Source organism: Stenella coeruleoalba, assembly GCF_951394435.1.
Source record: "Stenella coeruleoalba genome assembly, chromosome: 5".
NCBI lineage: Eukaryota > Metazoa > Chordata > Mammalia > Artiodactyla > Delphinidae > Stenella > Stenella coeruleoalba.
The window spans coordinates 47708190-47726379 of record NC_137150.1 but is presented as its reverse complement, the minus strand read 5'-3'; the positions used below and the strand labels follow the sequence as shown (position 1 = coordinate 47726379).

The window sequence follows — 18190 nt, the reverse complement described above, 5'->3', positions numbered from 1 at the left end:
GATGGATTTTATGTTGTGTTCTTAGCACACCATACAAAATAATGATAATAACACGGGGGCAAGAAGAAACTTTAGGAGTGATGAATATGTCTTTGGCCTTGATGGTGGTGATGGTTTTTTTTTTTTAAGAGATTATTATTTTTAATTTAATTTATTTTTTGGCTTCATTGGGTCTTTGCTGCACGTGGGCTTTCTCTAGTTGTGGTGAGCAGGGACTGGTCTTTATTGCAGTGCACGGGCTTCTCATTGCGGTGGCTTCTCTTGTTGCAGAGTGTGGGCTGTAGGTGGGCAGGCTTCGGTAGTTGCAGCACGCGGGCTCAGTAGTTGTGGTGCACAGGCTTAGTTGCTCCATGGAACATGGGATCTTCCCAGACCAGGGATCGAACCCGTGTCCCCTGCATTGGCAGGTGGATTCTTAACCACTGCACCACCAGGGAAGTCCCATGGTGATGGTTTATACTCATTCCTAAATTCATCGAGTTATATGCATTAAATATATTCAACTTTTTACATGTCAATTATACCTCAATAAAGTGGTTAAACATACACACACACACACACACACACACACACACACACACGAATTTTTTTTCACCACTTTCTCAGACTTACTGCCCTGTTAATGACACAGTCATCTTTACCTACTAAAGATGCCTTGGCTTTTGATCTAAATTTTCACACCTGAATTAACCACATTAAAAAAAATCATTCCATATTAAAGTAAAGGAATAAAGGGAATGGCAAAAGCACTTTATGGAAGATGTCCTGCCTTCTTTGAAGCTGTGCTCTTTGCATTGGTTGTGAGAAGACGAGATGATATTCTTCTTCCACCAGAATAGAGGCAGAGGTGGGCTTGATGAAGCAAACCAGTAAACAATTGCTTGTGGATGTGGAATCAAATCCAGGAAGGAAAAAGAAGGTCTCATTTGAATGGATTAAATTAAAAGTAAACAGCTTAGATTAAAATAACAACTAGAGACAGTTGTGTTGAAAAGATTCATAGTGACCGAAAGCACTAGTCTTTACCCAGCTTGGGATCTGTCTTCCCTCTCACGTAAGTCTGTTGACATGTGAAGGGAAGACAGTAGATAAAATCAACGTGAGAAGTAGCATTTACAACATATCAGTCTTCTGTCTGTTCTTATATTATGATTATATGCACTTGCAGTGCATTCTTTTGAGTGGGGAGTGTAATACAGAACAAAAATCTCCACTTACCCAGGAATCATATGCCAATTGACTCATCCTCCAAACTGGTTCTTGTGGCCTTGTTTTTGGCCTCTCAATATGTGAGTGGCATTGCCAGACTCTTGTCTTGGTTAGTAAAATGCACTATCTGCTCTTATTTCTCCCATAGTCATATTTATAAGAATCCCGGGAAAAAGAAATTTCATATTCATCGAGAGAAAGTCAGCAATGTTACTTCTGATGTTACAGTCCATGTGTTAGCCTGCAGACTGGAAGTATGGGGGGACTCCAGGGCACAGTGACTATGCCAGTAGTTTGTGAATTAGGCAGACTTAGGTTAGCATTCTGATCTTCTGAAGTCTGCCCCTTCATATTTCAAATGAGGGTTCTAACATCTTCCTTACAGTATTTCATGAGGATTCAAAGAGATAAAGAATGTAAAGCACTGACTGCAATTCCTGGTACTCTGTTCAATATACAGTAGCTTTGATTATCATTATGGGTTGATTAGGAATGAGGACTATTGACCTCTAATGCATGGATCACTCCAGCAATGGACAATTCTTAACATTTATGCCTATTTCCTTCTTTCTAAATTGGGGAATAGTCCCATTCCTATCTATTCGATGAGATAATTAAAAGGATCCAATGTAAAGGAACTCTGACGATTGCAATGGGCTGATCAAATATGTGCCCAATTACTTTGTGTTTGTGGTAGGACAAAAAGTGAGAGTCAGGAAAAAGGGAAATTTTAAAATAACCTTGTTTTTTCATTGGGTAAAAGAACATTTTGGAGAAGAGAAATTTATAATTACATAATTAGTTGAAAAGTTGGGTGGGATCAAGAACATGAGAAACATGCTTCTAATAAAATCAGAATTGGAAATCATGGATTATCATGGAAGTGTAAACAAACGAGGAGAATATTGGATTCCAGGAAGTTATTGCTTAAGACTGCTAAGAAGTGAAACTCGGCTTGGTTCTTCTTTTGGCCTACTCAAATACACACACACACACACACACACACACACACACACACACACTTGATTCCATGTGATTAAGCAGCTTCGTTTCTGTCATTTTCAACATGCCACTGCTTCCCAGAACTTGGGGAGGTTCTGTGGAATAGGGATCCCTGGTTCTCAAGTGTCTCTCCTTGCATAACTCTGGTTTTTGAAGAGGTGCACCAGAGGCAAAGTGCATACTGTGTCATTTCCAGGATTTATGGGGAACCAAATGCTGGAGTCCAAATTCACTAGGTACACATTTCATTTTTATTTAAAAGACAGTTAATGTCTAAAATTGAAAAGAACACAAGTGATTATTAATAAAATAGGTAATAGGAACTAAAAATTGAGAAGCAGAGCTCTTTTACATGCAGTAGTTGATGCTAATTTGCAATTAGGTAGCTAAAGCAGCCTCCTAAAAAAATGAGAATCGGGTTTCTGAATGATGGTATTCTGTGACTGAGTGTTGGATCTTCTTTGATGATGAAGAGGAAAATGGGGCATTTTGATATGTTGCTGGAAATATCATTTTCTCTAGCTGTACTGTAAAGCTCTGTTCATTCCCCTGATTTCAATGCCACAATAACTTGGCAAGAAGCTACAATGGCTTAAAAATGGATGCTTATAGAAGCATTTATATTGTCCAGACTTAGTTGCAGCCTGGAGAAAATGAAGGGGCGCATGGTTACTGTAAATGCAGACCTTTCCATTGAATGGTGATATATAAGACTGATGACTAATAAACATACCCTACATGGGAAACATTTGAGTGATGACATCTTTTTTCTTTCACACTTTTGACTAGCCACAATTGCTGGGATTTTACTTAAAGAATATATGGGAAACAGACTAAGCCCCCAAGACAGATCACCCTGGCAGCTGTAGAAAGAGAAGGCTATACTTTCCCATGTATGTTATCTGCTTTTCTTTCTATCATTTTAACATCTGCCAGTGAGATCAGCATGGTCCCCTGCATGCTGCACATTGAATGCCCAAGTTTGGTGGAGAATTGTGGCTTCTTGCCTTAAGAGACAAAAGAGACAGGCTATTAGGCTGTGGCCTTTGAGGTCCCTGCCACCAGCCCCATCCATGCTGCTTAGCTTTTTGGACAAATGTATTCACAAAGGTTCCTTGTAATCTTGGGCAAAATTCATTGTTCAGCCATCTTTTTCCCTGTGTCTCCAACAAGGAAGATGCTTGTACTTCCTTGATCCTCATGAGATTAATCAGAATCAAGTGACAAGATGATTGTAATTTTGTAAAACATAAAGCAAAATGTAAAATATCATATTATTGGTTAATGCCAATTTGAAACAAAGTAAGATGTTTATTATACCTTCTCCATGTGATTTATTATGTCCAGTTACCTATTTTTTGCCTGCAGATATACATTTCTGGGTGCAAAATTAGCCTGGTTTGCTGTTAGACTCTATCATATCACTGAGCATGTTCCTACTCTTTTTATCTACTTGTTTTCTCCTGTGTTACTGAGATTTTCCGAGATTAATTAGTACATGTAGACCTGCTTCATTCTTTTCTTTATTAAGATACAATTATAAGAACCTACTGTAGTGCACAGGGAACTATACTCGATACTCTGTAATGGCCTATAGGGGAAAAGAATCTAAAAAAAACCGTGGATGTATGTATATGTATAACTGATTCACTTTGCTGTATACCTGAAACTAACACAACATTGTAAATCAACTATATTCCAATAAAAATTTTAAAAAGATATAATTGACTTATAACATTGTATTAGTTTTAGGTATACAACATAATGATTTGATATTTGTATATATTGTGAAATGATTAACATAATGTCTAGTTAACATCCATCACCTCACATAATAGTTAGAAATTTATTTTTTCTTATGATGAGAAATTTTAAGATCTACTGTCTTAGCAACTTTCAAATATACAATATAGTGTTGTTAACTAGTCATCATGCTGTACATTATACCCTTAGGAGTTATTAATATTACAGTTAGAAATTTGTACCTACTGACCACCTACATCCATTACCCCCACCTATTACCACTGCCTCTGGCAACTACCAATCTGTTTTCTGTTTCTATGAGTTTGGTTTTTATTTAAGATTACATATTTAAGTGTGATCATACTGTATTTGTTTTTCTCTGTCTGACTTACTTCACTTAGCGTAATACCATCCAAGTCCATCCACATTGTTGAAAAATGCCAGTATTTCCTTTTCATGGCTGAATAATATTCCACTATGTGTTTGGAATTATTGTTTCCATTTTTTTATCCATTGATCCATCAGTGGACACTTAGGTGGTTTCCATGTCTTGGCTATTATAAATAATGCCACAATGAACATGAGGGTGCAGATATCTCTTCAAGATAGTGATTTTGTTTCCTTCACATATATTTAGAAGTAGAACAGCTGAATCATATGCTAGTGTTATTTAAGTTTTTGAGGAACCTTCATACTATTTTCCATAGTGGCTGCACCAATTTATATTCCCACCAACAGTGCGTAAGTGTTACCTTTTCTCTCCATTCTTTCTGACACTTATCTCTTATCTTTTTGATGATAGTCATTCTAATAAATGTGAGGTGATATCTTATTTTGGTTTTGATTTGCATTTTCCAGATGATCAGTGTTTTTGGGCCTGTTTTATGTACCTGTTGGCCATTTGTATGTTTTCTTTGGAAAAATATCTATTCAGTTCCTCTACCCACTTTTTAATTGAATTTTTTTCTTTTTTTTTCTTTTTTTGTCACAGAGTTGTATGAGTTCCTAATATATTTTGGATATTAACCCCATATCAGATAAATTATTTTCAAATATTTTCTTCCATTCTATAGGTTCCCTTTTCATCTTGTTGATGGTTTATTTTGCTATGCAAGAGTTTTTTACTTTGATGTAGTCCAACATCTCTATTTTTGCTTTTTTTGACTTTGCTTTTGGTGTCAAATACAAAAAAATCTTTTTCTTCTAGAAATTTTTTTATGGTTTCAGGTCTTTTGTTCTAGTCTTTAATCCACTTTGAGTTGATTTTTGTTTATGGGGTAGGATAGGGGTCCAGTGTCATTCTTTTGCATGTGGCTAACCAGTTTTCCCAATACCATTTATTGAAGAAACTGTTCTTTCCTTTTTGTATGTTCTTGGCTCCTTTGTTGTAAATTCATTGACCATAGATACGCAGGTTTGCTTCTAGGCTCTCGATTCTGTCCTATTGGTCTGTATGTCTATTTTTATGCCAATAATATACTGTTTGATTACTATAGCTTTGTAATATGTTTGAAATCAGTAAGTGTGGTGCCTCCAGCTTTGTTTTTCTTTCTCAAGATTGCTTTGGCTGTTTTGTGGTTCCATACACATTTTAGAATTGTTTGTTCTATTTCTGTGAAAAGTACCACTGGAATTTTAGTAGGGATTGAATTGAATCTGTGTATTATTTTGGGTATATGGACATTTTAACAATATTAGTTCTTCCAATACATGAGCACAGAACATATTTCCATTTATTTGTGTCTTCTTTAATTTCTTTTATCAATGTCTTATAGTTTTCAGTGTACATATCGTCTTACCTCCTTAGTTAATTTATTCCTAGGTATTTTATACTCTTTGATGCAATTGTAAATAGATTGTTTTCTTAATTTCTATTTCTGATATTTCATTTTTAAGGTATAGAATCACAACTTATTTTTTATATATTGATTTTGTATCTTGCAACATTACTGAATTTATTTATTAGTTCTAACAGATTTTGGTGGTCATTTTTCTATTAAAAATTAATTAACTTGCATAATCCTATTTCTCTTCTTGAACCCAAGTTGGATGAATTTAATCATACAGGCAAATTACTCCAGTTTTCTGGATTCTTTCCAATCTGACTTTTATGTGACTAGAATTAGTTTCTTTAGAATGAAAAAGACCATATATCTGCATAAGGATCTGGTCATTCTATTGGGTTGGCCAAAATGTTCATTTGGTTAATGAATACGTTGTTCAATAAAGTTCTTGGTGAAAATGAAAAACATGTCTCTACTTAAAACCGAAAGAACTTTTTGGCCAACCCAATAAAACCACATTACTTTTAGGGGAGGGAAGGGGAATATGTCCTTGCTTAGATATATAGTCTTATTATATCAACATGAATACAAACTGTGCTTAGATGTCTAGAGTATCTCAAACTCTATGAGGCTTCTTACTTGACTTTTTATTATGTACCACTCAAAGCAGTTCCCAGGGTCCAGCCTCCTGAGAATTGAATAGAAGATGTTGAGGTCAGCATGGCTTAACATGACTACAAGGTCAACTCGACCATTTTCAGCACTAAGTACTAATCCTGTGGTCAGCTCAAAGAATAATGCTGTCCCCTCGGTCCTTCCTTTTATCACATTTGTTGCTAAGACAAATGTGCATTTAGAATCAAGATTGCAGGCCTAAAATGATGTGGAAAAAGAAATTATAAAGTTAAAAGCTCTTGCTCCCTACTCTCCACTCCCTACCCCCATCCTGCTCAACTAAATAAACATTAAAATACTATCTAGACATACTTCATTGTAAGCCTTGGGAAGGTATGTTTCTATTGGCAACCAAACTCCTAAACATCACCGCACACCAACTAGGAAAGAATCAGGATTGACGAAAACACAAAGGTAAGATTTGTTCTAGATGATTTATTCTTCTGTAATTTCTTTCAAGAACCCCCTTACCCCCAACACACACACACCCCTTTTCTCTTAAATAAATAATAAGCTTTGGAAGTTCTTTAACCTTTTTTTCTTATAGACATCATTCTAAAGGAAAATAGAGCCCCGTGTATTTTGGAAGTTTATATAAGTTCCAAAAAAGGAGTCACTCTGGTGCAGCTTCAACCCTCACTACAGCAGGTTTCTTTATGGTGAATATGACAAAGGGCAGGCTGTGTTGCAAAAATGGCAGCCATCTCTGTGTTCGCAAACCTTCTATCACTCTTCTTGATTTGACATGAAATATTAAACACCAGTTACCAGCAAAAAGTTATTGAACACAGATGTCCACTATCACTTTCAAATTGCTAAAGTCATTTTAGGTTTATATATTTTCTTTGCTTAAGCATTCGCATGCAACGCAAATGTTCTGTGACAGTAATGATTTCACAATAGACCCTTTCAATTAGGAAAGCACATCGTATATGTGTTTTCATTTTTAAAATGCCTATTTTTTTATTTAAAAGTTCTGTGTCCCTCACTAAAAATGGGACCTTGGATTGAAAAATAAATAAAAAGAAAGAGCTCCACCTACTGATTCATTTTAAAAAAGTTTTTTTCTGCTCTCGTTTTGAATTGAAAATGTTCTTTGGCATGACAGGGATCTGGTAAGCAAGCAGCTCAAACTGTTTGGTTTAAAACAAACAAACAAAAAAGAGACACAAGAGTTGCCCACATAGAAAGAAGCAGATTAGAATGGAGCTCTGTCTCTGTCACTAAAGAAGTTCTCCCCACTCCTGTCTTTGCTGTGCCCCTCAGAAGCCCTAATTAATAAGTCTGCTTCAGGGTTAGTGCTCCCCAGGGATATGGCCTAACTGTAGCATTCACTTTTGCTGGATTTAACAGAATCCCCAAGAGTCACATGTTTTGCTCCGTTACAATAATCATATTCATGTCACTGGCTTTCTGAAGGCCTTGGTGGGCCCTCTTGGAAAGGATTTACAGGGCCATTCCTCCCACCGGTGAAACTGGAATTGTTCAGTACCTACCATACTAGTCCCCTGCCCCCACCACTGCCCAGACTCCAGTGATTTCATGGGGAGAGTGAAGAAAAACATCCACTGGGAACCTGGGGGTATTTTAAGGAGGCCAAGAGTAATTACTCGAGGAGGAACTGCTGTGCCAGCCTCCTGGCAGCAAGGATTGAGAGCAGCAGCTGGTATGATGGCTCTCTGTGACTTCTGCCAGCTCTCACCCTGCTACCTCTGTGGCTGAGAAGCTTCCAGAACCATTTCTGATTCCTTCCTTGGAGCTTCTTTGGAGAAGGGCGTGTTCCCATGAATCTCCCATTGTGTGCCAAGCCAGGCAGCTTCCTTGGGATACAGAAAGATGTGACTTATTGGGGGAATTTCCTGGTTGCTCTGAAGGGTCACAGTGTTCTGGATCTTAGGTACCCAGTGCTTCCAGCTTGTACCCCGCTTCCTGTATCATGGAAATTCTCTTAAGATGAACAAACACCAGACTGTATTCATCTCATACATTTGAGCAGTGGGTATAGAAAATATTACCAGTGGGCGACAAGATGATATCTGGAAACATACAATGGAGTAATTGATTAAAGTCTCCTACCTTTGAATCTGTCTGCTCAGTCATGCATTCCTATAGACGTGATTAACTAACCATAAGACCATAAGAACCATAAGGAATTCAGAGTCTGAATAGAAAATGTCTATTCTTCCCCAAATGAATCACACATCACCTATCACTGCAGAGTTGCCAAACTCTATGGTTTTCTTGTCAAACATAAATTCAATAGCTGACCACAGTCAGGGACAGAAATTTCTCATAAATCAAATAACTACATACATTAGAGGGAGATGCAGGGGACCCACTGCCATATTTCAGGCAATCAAAAATATGTGTAATGAGCATCTACCAAGTTCAAGGTGCTGTGCTCGGCTCTGTGTGGGTATTTAATGAAGTATGATCTGGCCCTAACCCTCAAGCAAGGAAGTACCTACTTCACACTGCTGCTGTGAGGATTATATGCAATTGCCAAGCACAGTGCCTGGCACATAGTCAGTGATAGGTAAATGGCCACTATTATCATTACTAGTAATGTAATATAATATTTAGTTAATATTTAAGACATAAATGGAAGAGCTGTCACATGATAGATGGGTTAGCAAATGGTTGACCCAGACGCTAATTGTTCTGAGATCAGAAGAAAGGGGAACTCCTGGAGTCTGAGGTAGGTGAGATAGTTTTATGCAGATGATTTCAGCCCGAATTACAATTTACATTTTTGGAAGCTCATTAACATCTAAGCACCAGGTTGACTAACAATTTCATTTCTTTTTAACTTTTACAATCAAATGATGTAGATATACTCACCCCCATTTTACAGATGAGAAAATGAGGTTCAGACAGGCTAAGTAAGACACTGTGTGTCACAAAGGTCTGACACCAATGCTCACGGTTTTTCCACCTAATCGAACCATCTCCATCACAGAATTACAGACTATTAGAGGTGGAAGGAAATGCAGAGACCATGTAGTCCTAATTGCTCACTTGACAGGTAAAGAAGCAGGGGTCCAGAGAAGAAAAGTAATTTGCACAAGTTCACATACCTAACTAGTGACATAACTGAAATTAGAAACCAAGGCTCTGATTTTAAATTGGTACTATTTCCAATATTTTTCCCAAGTATTTCCCAATATTTATCCTAAGTCTAAGCACTTTCTAAATACAAACATAAAGGATTATGCTAAGAGAAGCCTTTGTGCTCCAAGTCAATTTTACATAAACTCTCTTCTCTGCTGAGAATGTATTTAATGATTTTCCTGTTAGTGAGAAGTCATTCTCCACCTCACATCCCACCCAACTCCGTTCCTTACATACACACACACATACACACACACACACACACACACACACACACACACACACACACTGAAAATACATACACTGTCTTTTTATTCAGAAGGTAAAATGCAAGCCAAATTTATATCACAGCATTTGGGACTTCTGTTTAAGCCCAGGTTTAATTGAACTATTACCTCCCCAAATTTATCTTTTAGTAGGATTTAGAGCTAATTGGTTTCTTGGGAATTATATAATTTAGGAAAAATATAGCAAATATCTACTAATAGTAGATGCTATGGTCTGAAAATCTGTTCCCCACCAATTCACATATTAAAATCCAAATGCCCAGTATTAGAAGGTGGGCCTTTGGTAGGTAACTAGGTCATGAGGGTGGAGCCCCCATGAATGGGAGTAGTGCCTTATAAAAGAGGCCCCACAAAGCTCCATAGCCCTTCCACCATGTGAGGACACAGAGAAAAGGCACTGGTTATGAACAAGGAATAGGGTCCTCATCAGAAGGCTATCAAGCTGGTTCCTTGATCTTGGACTTCAGGTCTCCAAAACTGTGAAAAATAAATTTCTGTTGTTATCCACCACCCTGTCTGTAGTGTTTTGTTATAGCATCCTGTATGGACTAAGAGAGTAGATATTAATAATCGATTACAAAATACTTTCTTTTTTGGCTCATTAGTGGGTTCAAGATCAATCAGAGTACCTATCAATCAGACTATCAAGTGAGAAAACTTTTGCTCTCCCTGATCACAGGCTCTTCTTCTTGGTCTGATATGATCATGTTGCTCTGTGTCCCTCTTTTGTTTTCTTTTATGGTGCTCTACCAATTTCTAGAGCTGACTCAAGCATAAAAATCAAAAGAAACATACAATACATCATTGCAGTAGGCAGGCTTTTTTAACAAGCCTGTTAATAATTATAACAAAAATATGGTTTTCTTTGAATTGTAACAGAAAAATAATTTTGGAAATGAAACGAAAATTTGTAGTTGAGCTTTTAGTTTCCTAATTCAATCATTTTTTCTTTTCTGAAAGTGCAATTATTATTTATCACAAAGCAAATACCCATGTAACTATCATCATGACCATGAAATAAAATATTATCTGTGCCCAGCAGGCCCCTTTGTGCCTCCTCTCTCTCACTCCCTCCCCCTCAACATTACCAGTACTTTGAATGTTAGGCTAATGATTTCCTTGCCTTTCTTAATACCATCAAAGCACGTACTGTTAAACACTCCAGTTTTTCCTGTTTTTAACTTTGAGTCATACATACATACTGTATATAAATTTATTTATTTATTTATTTATTTATTCCTGGCCTCTTTCACTCACAATTACATCCATCCATTCATGACGATGCCACAAGTTATTTAACCGTACTTTTAAAGGACATTTTTCCAATTTTGACTACGGTAAATGATGCTGCTATGAACATTTTTGTGCATGTCTCCTGGTATGCACGTTTTGCGTTATCTTGGGCGCATATTAAAGAGTAAAATTAGGGGGTCATAAAATATGGGCAGCTTTAGTAGATACATTTTTCCAAAGTAGTTGTAGTACTATATCACCCAGTACTAGTGTGTGAGAATTCCTGTTGGCCCTTAAATTTATTATCATCAGTAATTTTAAATTTAGTCATTCTTTAGGTGATCTTAATTTGCATTTTCCTGATTACTAGTGAGTTTGAATATCTTTTCATATATTCCGTATTTTTACTGGATATTTGCTGCCACAGTATTTGAGTGTGTAGTGCCTTTTCAGTTCTCTTGTTCTTTTTTTCTACTGGGTTGTCTGCTTCTTTCTTACTCCTAGGTGAGAGTTCTTTACATAATCTGGAAAAAAGCTCTTTATTGGCAATACGTGTTGAAAGCATGTTTCTCCTCTTGGTGATTTGTTTTTAACTGTCTTAATGGTATATCTTGATGAACAGAAATATTCAATTTTAGTATATATCCTCAATATTTCCTTATGGTTAGTGCTTTGTTTCCCATTTAAGAAGTTTTCACTTATAATAAGATTATGAATATATTCTCCAAATTGTCTTCTAGATGCTCTATTGTTTACCTTTCATATTTAAGTCTACAATACATATGGAATTGATGTTTTTGTATGATATGAAACAAGATCAAATTTATTTTAATTTTTCTGTTCATAGTCAAGTTTCCCAGTATCTTTTATTGAAAAGACCATATTTCCCCACTATTACGGTACCACTGTAGTTGTAAATCACATGTCCATATACGCATCTGTCTGTTGATGGGAATCTTGATTCTATTCATTATATCTTTATAAGCCAATACCATGCTCTTTTAATTACTGTAGCTTTTTAAGTTTGACATACAGTAGAGCAATGCCGAACATCAGAGTAAGAATGAAAATTAAGAAATGCTGAAACATACAGGGCTCAGTCCTTGGACCACTTCTCTTTCCTTCCTACACTCATTGCCTAGGTCACCTCATCCAGTCTCAAGGTTTGAAATACCATCTATATGCTAATGGCTCAAAGCTCTATGTCTCCCACCTGGACTTTTCCCCTAAATCTTGGACTCAACTCTCCAAGAGCTTACTTGACATTTCCACTTGAAAATCTAATAGGTATCTCAAACTTAACTGACCTGATGTCTGTCTTTCCCCAATAAAGTTCTAGCTCTTTCTGTAGTCCTTCCTATCTCAAAGAGTAATATAATTCTTTCATAAATCATGCTGTTTTTTTTCTCTTCTCTTTCTCACTCTCCACATCCATTGCATCAGCAAATTCTCTTTGTTCTGCATGAAATTACATCAAACATTAACAACTTCTTCCCACTCTACTTGACATCCTGAACACCATCTTCTCTTGCTTGGATTAACGCAATAGCTCCTAACTAGTCTCCCTTTTTCTGCCCCTAGTTCTCCATAATTTATTCTCTACCCAGAAAACATAATTATTTTCCTATCATTCCTCTTTTCAAAATCAGTTCAATGGATTTCCACATCACTCAGTGTAAAAACCAAAATAGTATGTTGAACAACCTCCTAAATGATCTGGTTCCCTGATAGCTCTTTTTTTTTTTTTTTCTACATCTTTATTGGAGTGTAATTGCTTTACAATGGTGTGTTAGTTTCTGCTTTATAACAAAGTGAATCAATTATACATATACATATGTTCCCATATCTCTTCCCTCTTGCATCTCCCTCCCTCCCACCCTCCCTGTCCCACCCCTCCAGGCAGTCACATAGCACAGCTGATCTCCCTGTGCTATGCGGCTGCTTCCCACTAGCTCCTGATAGCTCTTTGATGTCATCTCAGTATTCTTCCCTTCATTCTCTCTGTTTCATCTACCTTGTCCTCGAACATGCCAGGCATGCCCCTTCCTTAGTGCTTTCACATTAGCTATTCCCTCTGCCCGGGACGTTATTGGTTGTCTCCCTGCAGATATCCACATGTCTAAATTTCCATTTCTTTTAGTTCTTTGCTCTATGGTTACCTTCTCAATGAGACCATTCCTGCACACCTTATCTAGAATTTCCAAGTCTAACATTTCATATTGCCTTTCCATGCTTTATTTTTCTCCTTAACGATTATTACTATCTAACACACTGTCTAAAGTACATATTTAACTTATTTATATTGTTTATTTTGTGGTTCTTTGAAGTGATGTGACTTGAATTTCAAATTGATACATTAGTCTTAAAAGAAGTAATAGCAGTGTATCCACTGTAACAGGTCCGAGGGGAGACAGGATAAATAACCACATAAGTGGGTTTATAAGTCTGGTCGATTGAGGAGTCTATAATTTACTCCTGACTACCAACAGATCAACTTCAAAAGGTTTGGCTGGGCTGAGCAGATTTCTTGGAACTATGTCTTGAAAAATTCTTTAAGATTGATCAGTTTCTGTGCTTTATAATCATATTTGAACACTTTGACTATTGAACATGGTTGGAAGCTGGGAAGATGGAGTGGGGTCAAGAAGAGAGAAGTATGCACATCCAAGTCCGATGTACTTATATCCATTTGAGCTTAAAAATTCTTATCAATTTAAGAAGTAGCTAAGGGCTTCCCTGCTGGCGCAGTGGTTGAGAGTCCACCTGCCGATGCAGGGTTCATGCCCCGGTCTGGGAAGATGCCACATGCCGCAAAGCGGCTGGGCCCGTGAGCCATGGCCGCTGAGCCTGTGTGTCCAGAGCCTGTGCTCCGCAACGGGAGAGGCCACAACAGTGAGAGGCCGGCGTACCGCAAAAAAAAAAAAAAGAAAAAAAAAGAAGTAGCTAAAAGTTACATTTCTAGATTTAGCTATGATTGTATCAACTCAAATGTAATAAAGACTGAATCTGATTGGCCCTGTAAAAGGGTCAGTAGTTAGTTAATTCCAGGATCACTTTCAGTAAGTAGCAGATACAGCCTTAGAAGAAAATTTTAGTACCATCCTTACCCTACCCCTCTCATATGGTCATCCAATGAGTGAGGTGACTTCCTAGATGAACAAACACTTAGAATTCAAAGACTGTGTTCGTTATGGGTTGAAACGTATTCCTCCAAGAGATACTGAAATCATAACCTCTAGTACCTGTGAATGTGACTTTATTTGAGAATAGAGTCTTTGGAGATGATTAAGTTAAGATGAGGTCATTAAGGAAGACCCTAATCCAATATGACTAGTGTCCTTATAAAACAAAAATTTGGACAGAAGCAGACATGCACACAGGGATAATGCCATGCGGAGATGATCAAGTTGAGACATCTACAAGCTAAGGAATGCCAAAGATGGCCAGCAAATCTTCAGAAGCCAGGCAAGAGGTATGGAACATATGTTTCTTCACAGCCCTCAGAAAGAACCAGCCCTGCTGAACATTGTGATCTCAGATGTCTATACACCAGAACTATAAGACAATTTTGTTGTTAAAGCCACACAGTGTGTGGTACTTTGTTATAGCAACCCTAGGAAGCTAATACAGTCCATATTCTTTTTAGAACAACTGTAGTAAATAGAATTCAAATTATGACCATAAGAATTTTAATCTAGTAAAATTTCCAAGGTTTGAAGAGTCATTACAAAAAATTAACTTTCTAATGTCGAACAATTTTAGATTTAAGGAAAAATTACAAAGTACTACAGAGAATTCCTCCATACAGCTTCCTCTATTGACATTTACATTAGTAGGGTACACTTGTTACCACGAATGAACTGATACTGATACATTATTATTAACTAAAGCACACACTTTACTCAGATTTCCTAGGTTTTAACCTAGTGTCCTATCCCATCCAAGATACCATGCTACATTGTCGTGTTTCCTTATGCTCCTCTTGGTTGTGACAATTTCTGACTTTCCTCGTTTTTGATAACCTTGATCACTTTGAGGAGTACTGGTCAGCTATTTTGTGGAATTTGACTGATATTTCTCTCATGATTAGGCTGTGATGTTGCATTTTAGAGGGAAGACCACAGAAGTACGGTACCGTTTTCATCACATAATATCAAGGGTACAGACTACCAACATGACATCCCTGTTGATGTTCACCTACATGAGGAAGTGTTTGTCAGATTGCTCTGCTGTTAAGTTATTCCTGGCCCCTGCCTTTCATACTATATTCTTTGGAAAGAAGTCACTATGCACAGCCCATACTTAAGTAATGGGAAGTTATGCTCCATCTCCTTTGGGGTAGAGTATCTACGGACATTTTTTGAAATTCTTCTGCACAGGAGATTTGCCTCTTCTCTTCAGACTGGAATAACTATTTCAATACTCTGAAAATAGAGAGACTCTACAAAGAGGATAAGTTAAAATTTTTACTATATAATTTCTATTTAAAACAAAACAGTACTAGTATTTGATATACAAAAGCAAATATTCTGGTCCAGATAATTAGAAATAATAATATATACTTTTTAAAGGTTTCCTTTGATCCTAGAGTCTCAATTTCTCTCTACTAGAGCATGTATTCTCAGTTACCAAGAGTGTGAAAATTGGTTCCTAATTACAAAGAAAATTTACTAGCAGAACACAAGATGTTTTAACCTCTTTTATCGTCACATGGAGGGTTTTGTACCTTTGGGCATGACCCAATACTGCCCTTTCTTCATGTTTATCCTCCTCCTGAGGTAGAATAGAGAATAGAGTGAGAGGGAAATAACTTTGAGTTTCCCCCCAAGGTGGCCACTAACCATGGGCATGCCTCAATTCAGATGTACTAGATTTTGTCTTCCAAAGTATGATATACTCTTCATATAAAACTAGTAATGTGGTATTATAGAAAAGTTCATGCTTCAAAAACTCTAGTTATATGTAATGCCTCGATTTTACTCTTTCAACAAACATTTATGGAGGGCCAGCCACGTGCAAAGCGCTATGTTTGGTTCTGAGGAAACACCACTGAGAAAGCATAGATAAGGTCCCTGTTTTGATATAGTTTTAAACTTGGTGGAGAAGACAGGTACTGAGTGAGCATTAAAAGTGTGCTAAGTTACATGAAGAACTTTAGGGTACTGAGGGTGTAAAATGTGATCAGGTAATGGGGTCGTGGGTTGGTTAACTTAGCACAGCAAAACAGGAGGTTCCTTTGAGAAAGTTACGTTAAAGCTAAATTCTGCAGGCTGCATAGGAGTCATGTGGGGAGGGTTATCATATTGACTAATATGGTCCTGTTCTGAGTGAAAGTTAAGTTTCTCCTTGCTTTACAAGGCAGAAAGAAACTTTAGAGAAGATCTCAAATCTCAAAAGTCTAACACTAGAGTTTATAATATTTTTGAAAAGCCAGTTGAAAACTCCTAACCCTGGAAATGTATTATATATGGTTAGAGACAACTCATACTGGTATCCTTTCTTTAAAAATCCCCGTGGAAATAGCAACACTACAATACTTCCATAATTGATATAGTGGTTTACAATAGCCAATTTCTCATGCAAATGATAGTACAGTATGGTTTTCAGGATGTTTGCTACAAAGGGAGAAAATAACTGAGGAAGCAATTTCCCTAAATGTGGTGACAGCCTAGTCATTAAAGAACATTCTACTTCATTGTTATGAATACGTGAATCATTTCAGTGGTTACTGGGAATATTTTTTTTTACCACTTACAAGAAAACATCTGCTACAACTAGATGAATGATTAGCTGCAAAGTATATAGCAATCTTGTTTTTTAAGGATTACTTTCCAAAGTCCCCCCATTTCACCCTTCATTCAGGTGCATGTATAATGACATAGGTGGTCATTTCTAGAATCTTCTGAGTTGGTAGGAGCAAATTCTTGAAGAGGCTCATAAGATAAAGTTTTTGTTTCTCTCAGAATTTCAGCATTTCTTTGAGATTACTCCATCCCATTTTCAAAGAATTCTATCCCCCCTCTCTGGCACTCCCAGGACATATCTTCAAGGTTAATGTTTAAGTGTTAATTAAGCCTAGCCATCCCTTATGAGATAAGTAAGTAAACAGGCTAGCCGTGATAACAAGGTTTCTAAGACTGGACAAACAGGAATGTTAATGCATCTTTCATAATGGAAACAATACGTTTATAATCTTAGACTTAAAGTAACTATGGTTACGAAGCCTTGTGCTGCTTTACCTTCACTTGATTCCTTTCACTGGGGATCCACCTCTGTCATCAGGAGAGAGTCTCCTTGGCTAATGGCTCTCAGTGTCATCATGAGAATACAAAGATTAAATACCTTATGAATAGAGAGTGTAAATTTCTTTATCTGCTTCAGAAGTGTCTTTTCAATAAGGAAGACTTGGTCAACAAAGGAGAGAGAAGTGTTCTCAGTTTCAACCAACTTTCTAAACAAAAAAACACTGGCTTTCTATTGTACCTGAAGTGTTTTGTTATCAATGATTACCTGCCAAGTGCTTCAAGTCTTTATAGCCATAGTCTTGATGTTGACAAAGTGCTTCAAAAAGAATTTCTGCAGATACTTAGGGTCAAGGGGTCAAGAAGAAGATATTATCAAGATAGAATTTAGAATGCTAGATTTAGGATGAATTACTGCAGACATCTTCTCAAAGAGTGTCAAGGAGATAGGAAATTGTTCAAACATAACATTAGAAAAAAAGCAGGGTTCGAAATTCTGTATATAATCCATTCTATAAAAATGATATAAAGTATGTAAAGATGAAAAGAAGCACATGAAAATGTAAACAGTGGTTATCTTGGGGTGACATTATGGGTGATTTGACACAATGAATATTATTACTTAAGTATTCAGAAAAAACTGTTTTATATAATCATTTATTTTAAACAACAGCTATAGCTTCGGTAATTATGAAAAGGACTCACTGTTTATCTGGGGCACTTTCAGAGGATGTTAGCAGAGGATATCAGGAGCAGTTAAAGCACTGATGCTTTTTCACCTGGAGAAAAAAAGAGTAATGAAACAAAAGCTAGCTTCAACCCTTCGAAAGACTGTCAAGTAGAGGAATAACAAGACTTATTTTCTAAAGACTAGAAGTTCTATGGAGTTTAGCACCTGTCTTAA

General features: G+C 36.9%; 1 protein-coding gene across 14 annotated transcripts in view; it reads right to left on the bottom strand.

Annotated features, from left to right (window-relative positions):
• Positions 1 to 18190, bottom strand: part of LOC307187328 (uncharacterized protein) — a 666419-nt gene that overhangs the window by 48392 nt on the left and 599837 nt on the right. For 11 of the 14 annotated variants that reach the window (XM_079923226.1, XM_079923215.1, XM_079923251.1 and 8 more), the window contains one exon: positions 13110 to 18065. The gene's annotated coding sequence lies outside the window, so the exon portion shown is untranslated. Of the gene's footprint in view, positions 1 to 13109; positions 18066 to 18190 lie in introns of those variants that run through there. The other 3 variants (XM_079923250.1, XM_079923249.1, XM_079923237.1) reach the window with 1 other exon arrangement.